Source organism: Amblyraja radiata, chromosome 46 (assembly GCF_010909765.2).
Source record: "Amblyraja radiata isolate CabotCenter1 chromosome 46, sAmbRad1.1.pri, whole genome shotgun sequence".
Lineage (NCBI taxonomy): Eukaryota > Metazoa > Chordata > Chondrichthyes > Rajiformes > Rajidae > Amblyraja > Amblyraja radiata.
The window spans coordinates 1505103-1511102 of NC_046001.1; positions in this window are offsets into that span (position 1 = coordinate 1505103).

The following is a 6000-nucleotide window of genomic DNA, read 5'->3' on the forward strand; positions in this document are numbered from 1 at the left end:
GCACCAGCTTCTCGTTCTCACCCAGCAAACAGCCAACAATGGCCCGTTTCCTTCATCATCGTCACTTATATGCGTATCTTTCATTCATTTGTCTTTATCTCTCGTTTCCCTCTCCCCTGACTCGTCTGAAGAAGGGTCTCGACCCGAAACGTCACCCATCCCCTCTCTCCAGAGATGCTGCCTGTCCCGCTGAGTTCCTCTAGCTTTTTGTGTCTATCAGGTTTGGTTTTGGCACATTGGTCACGTTGGGCTAAAGCCTGTGTTTCGGTGCTGTTGCCCCATACCTCTGAAAGTGGAGTCCAGGAGGTTTATTATTGTCATGTACTCCGAGGTACAGCGAAAAGCTTTGTTTTGCATCCTATCGAATCAGATCAAATAATACCATGCTCTGGTCTGTAGGTTCATGGCCATTCTAGATGACCCCCAGGCGTGGGGGGGGGGGGGAGTAGATGCGAATGTGGGGAGGATAGGTTAGAGGAAAAATTACCAGGGATTGGGATTGGTCTCTGGGCCGGCTTTGACTCGATGGGCCAAATGGCCTCCTTCTATGCCACAGAGAAATATGGACGTTGATAGGTCTAGTTTAATATCGAAATAAATGCACGTCCGATACCTGCTGGAGGGTGGACAGACGGAGAGAGCTCCCTGCAGTCCGGTGTCTGGAGCGGGTCTTGAACCGACAACCGAGCTGAGAGGAGAGCGTGGAGTTGACCGGGGTAAGTGAGAGGCAGCAGCAGCAGCGGCAGCGGTAGACATGCGCCTTCACTGCCTCCTGCCGGGTGGGCCAGACGGCAGCGTGGCCTTCAACAGCAGTCGTGCAACTCCAGCAACGCAGACCATCGTGCCTTGTCACTCCCTCCCGCCCGTGTGGACACGGTTCCCCTCGCGTGTGGACACGGTTCCCCTCGCGTGTGGACACGGTTCCCCTCGCGTGTGGACACGGTTCCCCTCGCGTGTGGACACGGTTCCCCTCGCGTGTGGACACGGTTCCCCTCGCGTGTGGGCACGGCGCCCTCCCTCCACCCATCAATGTGCTGCTTTCCCCGCGCCCCCTCCCTGCCAGTGCAGAGCAGGCAATGAGGAGGGGCTGGTGTTGGGGGGGCAGTGGGAAGCGGCGGGGTACAGGATGCGATGGTGTACACTCCATCACGGCCACGTCGCTTGCATTACTGGCTCTGGTTTGGCTGCCGTCTTCTTCCGATCGCCCGAGCTGCTTCCTCCGGAGGGTGGTGTGGTGCGCCGTGCGGGGAACATTAGACAATACGCAATAGGTGCAGGAGTAGAGGCCATTCTGCCCTTCGAGCCAGCACCGCCATTCAATGTGATCATGGCTGATCATCCCCAATCAGTACCCCGTTCCTGCCTTCTCCCCCCCTATATCCCCTGACTCCGCTATCTTTAAGAGCCCTAATCTAGCTCGCTCTTGGATTCGGATGACGCGTGTCTTCCCTTCCAGTCTGCAGAAGCTTGGAGGTCGACAACAGTGCTGGAGGAACTCAGCGGGTGCAGCAGCATCTATGGAGCGAAGGAAATAGGCAAATGTTTCGGGCCGAAACCCGAAGGAAATAGGCAATGTTTCAGGCCGGAAACTGAAGGAAATAGGCAACGTTTTGGGCCGAAACCCAAAGGGTTTCGGCCCGAAACGTTGCCTATTTCCTTCACTCCATAGATGCTGCTGCACCCGCTGAGCTTCTCCAGCACCTGCAATTCCTTCTTTTAACAGGGACGTGTAGACACATCAATAGTTGATGGCATTCGCCGCATGCTTCATCAATTGTACACTGTCACCAAGTGTGCTTACTTTAGACTTTAGAGATACAGCGTGGAAACAGGCCCTTCGGCCCACAGAGTCCACACCGACCTCTAACACTATCCTGCACACACTGGGGACAATTTATCATAATACCAAGCCAATTAACCTACAAGATGACCTCTCTTGGACCCACAATACCTCAACTCTGGTCAAGAAGGCTCACCAGCGTCTCTTCTTCCTGAGGAGACTGAAGAAGGTCCATCTGTCTCCTCAGATTCTGGTGAACTTCTACCGCTGCACCACCGCTGCACCATCCTTGGGCAAGACACCTCACCCACCTTTGCCTGTGTGTGAATGTGTGTGAGTGATTGGTGGTGGTCGGAGGGGCCGTAGGCGCAGATTGGCAGCCACGCTTCCGTCAGTCTGCCCCAGGGCAGCTGTGGCTACAGAAGTAGCTTACCACCACCGAGTGTGACTGAGGAGTGAATGAATTGAATCCTTTATTTGTCATTCAGACCTTTCGGTCTGAACGAAATGCTGTTGCCTGCAGCCATACATGTAATAATAACAAAACACAATAAACACAAATTAACATCCACCACAGTGAGTTCACCGAACACCTCCTCACTGTGATGGAGGCAAAAGTCTTAGAGTTACTGTCTCTTCCCTCCTCTTGCGATGTAAAGCGCCTTGAGTATTAGAAAGGCGCTATATAAATCCCATCCATTATTATTATTATTATCCTTACCAACTGTATCACAGTATGGTATGGCAACTGCTCTGTCTCCGACCGGGAAGGCACTGCAGAGGGTGGTGAAAATTGCCCAACGCATCACCGGTTCCTCGCTCCCCTCCATTGAGTCTGTCCAGAGCAAGCGTTGTCTGCGGAGGGCGCTCAGCATCGCCAAGGACTGCTCTCACCCCAGCCACAGACTGTTTACCCTCCTACCATCTGGGAGGCGCTACAGGTCCCTCCGTTGCCGGAACAGCAGGTCCAGGAACAGCTTCTTCCCTGCGGTTGTTACCCAACTTAACTCTGCACCCCCCCCCCCCCCCCCCCGGACACTCCTTCCCCCAGAAAAATTGCACTACTACGACTGTGTGTACGTATATATATTTATTGCTCATTATTCTATGTTCGCTCTTCTAGGGAGATGCTAACTGCATTTCGTTGTCTATGTACTGTGCACAACGACAATAAATTTGAATCTGAATCTGAAACCTGTATCTCTTTGGAGTGTGGGAGGAAACCGAAGATCCCGGAGAAAACCCACACAGGTCACGGGGTGAATGTACAACATTAATGCAGGCAGCACCCGTGGTCAGGATGGAACCTGGGTCTCTGGCGCTGTGAAGCAGCGGCTCTACCACTGCCAATGTGGGTGCAAGGCCGCAAATCACCTCCAGCTTGTTCTCGGCCTTCGGACCAGGAGGGTGATCGTTGAACGCCAGAGAAAAGGGACCAAGAGAGGCCGACACTTTCCAATAATGAAAACACTTCACATTCACAATGGCATACTATGATATATATTTATTAATATCATATATGTAAAGAAGGGCATCTTTGCTGACGGCAGGTACAATATACTTGAAAATTGGTTTCCCCACAAGAAGCCATGATCTTTGTGATTTGAAAGCTCCTATCTCTATGACTGTGTGTGTGTGTGTGTGTGTGTGCGTGTGTGTATATCCAAAACTGACCTGAACTGCTCAGGATCGAACAATTCTTCAGCAGGTCACCTTTTCACTTGTGCAAGTCCACCCTGACTCGCGGATGGGATGGAAACGCTGCCACGGATGAAATGCTTGTTTCACAGAACGGCCATTTTTAGCTGAGGTGAGGCGACACGAAACAAAAAACGAGGATCTGGAGAGCAGTGAAGAAGAATCTCTCGCTGGCTCCCCACTTAAACATCCTAAGGTTCCCAGTGAAAACAAACAACAACAAAAAATCACTTTGTCTTACGTTTTTGATAATTGGGCGAAAATCTGAATCGAGACCAACCTTTCAGGACAGCAAAATATCGCAAGTTGACAACCAAAGGTGAAGAAGTGACAATGTTTGCTTCAGCTACAGAAACCATTCATTGCAGCTCCCATCACGGTTGACAATGATAGTGGACCATCCTCGTACACTACCTTGTGCTTTTTCTGAATAAAACTTGTACATAGTACATATAGATCCAATGTTAAATGTTTGCTTTGTTTCCCATACAAGTAAAGGCAGTCTGAAGTCAGTAATAAGGAATGACACAATAGCTTTGCAGTATTACAGGCGTCTAATGGCTTCTATACATAGCACGTTAAGCTTAAATGACGAGGATGCAGGGCAATGGGCTGTCTCTGGTGTTACGTGGGCGGCACCGCTCACGAGATATCGCTCTCCCATCTCGCCCACCGAACGAAATAAACATTCGAAGGACTTGTCAGAGCTCTTCCTGTGGGCCGCCACTCATGGGGCTGGGAGGCAAGGCAGCGTGAAGTCTCAGCAACGATGAACCCGGACCAGACCACATTGATCTCACTGCAATCTTTCTTTTCCAGGGGGGCAAAGTGGGACTTTCTGGTGGGGGGGGGGGGGGGTGCAAAGAAACAGCCTGGAAAACTGTGTCTTGTGGTTTGAACTGCCAGCATTCCCTCCTCCACCTTCCTCCCTGCATCAAGCAAAATGCCCTTCCCACTTGGGTGTCATTTGCGCGTCACGCAGATGGCGCGCGAAGATTTTGTACATCCCAAAATCCTGGGGCGCCGCGCGCGACCGCCTACATCACCACGCGCAATGTGCATGTCGTGACGCGCAAATGATGTTGCGTAAATTACGTGCAAATGACGCCCAAGTGGAACAGGCCGTTGCAAGCGTGTGCCCTGCCTTATTTGGGAAGCAAATCTTAATCTGCGCTCCACATACGCAAAGCTTCAGAACAGAGGGTGCTGAAAGCACTGCGCCTGCTCGTCCCTTTGTTAAATGTAGCCAGCCCGTTCCAACTGCACCACTGACAAGTCTTGCTTAATCAGCCTAAAATGTCCACATCTCGAAGGGGGGGGGGGGGGGGGGAACGTTATCCGTTTGTTCACACCCTTTGTCAGTGTCTGGCTCTCGACCCGAAACGCCACCCATTCCTCCTGTCCAGAGATGCTGCCTGTCCCGTGGAGTTACTCCAGCCTCGTGTGTCTGTCATCGTGACTCTTCACCGTGGGCTCGTGAAAGCAGGCACCAGGCGGAGGCAGGATTCGGCCAATGTGGGCGGTGAGTCCCACAGGCTCACGCACTGCACGTTCCACACGCAAAACTGCTTTAACAAAAAGCACCAATGCTGTTACTGCAACAACAATGTGGCATTAAGTTCCAGCAGCGGAACGAGGCCATTCGGCCCATCAAGTCTACTCTGCCATTCAACTGTGGCGGATCTATCTCTCCTTCCCAACCCCATTCTCCTCATAACCCCTGACACCCGCACTAATCAATAATCTATCTATCTCTGCCTTAAAAATATCCACTGACTTGTGGCCTCCACCGCCGTCTGTGGCAACAAATCCCACAGATTCACCACCCTCTGACTAAATAAAAATTCCTCCTCATCTCCTTGCGAAAGGAACGTCCTATAATTCTGAGTCTGTGCCCTCTGGTCCTGGACTCTCCCACTAGTGGAAACATCCTCTCCACATCCACTCTATCCAGGTCTTTCACTATTCTGTACGTTTCAATCATCCGTCTCATCCTTCTAAGCTCCAGCGAGTACAGGCCCAGTGCCGTCGTACATCCACCCAATCTCCCCCAGGATCATGCTCGCAAAACTCATCTGGACCCTCTCCCAACGCCGGCACATTCTTCCTCAGATATGGGGCCCAAAACCTGGTGGAATTCTCTGCCTCAGAGGGCGGTGGGGGCCGGTTCTCTGGATGCGTTCAAGAGAGAGCTAGATAGAGCTCTTATAGATAGCGGAGTCAGGGGATATGGGGAGAAGGCAGGAACGGGGTACTGATTGGGGATGATCAGCCGTGATCACATTGAATGGCGGTTCTGGCTCGAAGGGCCGAATGGCCTACTCCTGCACCTGTTGTCTATTGGTGGGTTACCTTCAATATGCAACCAATCACCGATCAAAGTGTGGGGGGGGGGGGGGGGGGGGGACACACACACGACTCAAAGCCCAAGCACGTTGCTGACTTTGTGGTGTTGGCAAGGACCTATGGGCGGAGGTTTCCCAGGGAACGGCCGTGTCCTGTGCTCACTTTAAGGACGTCCT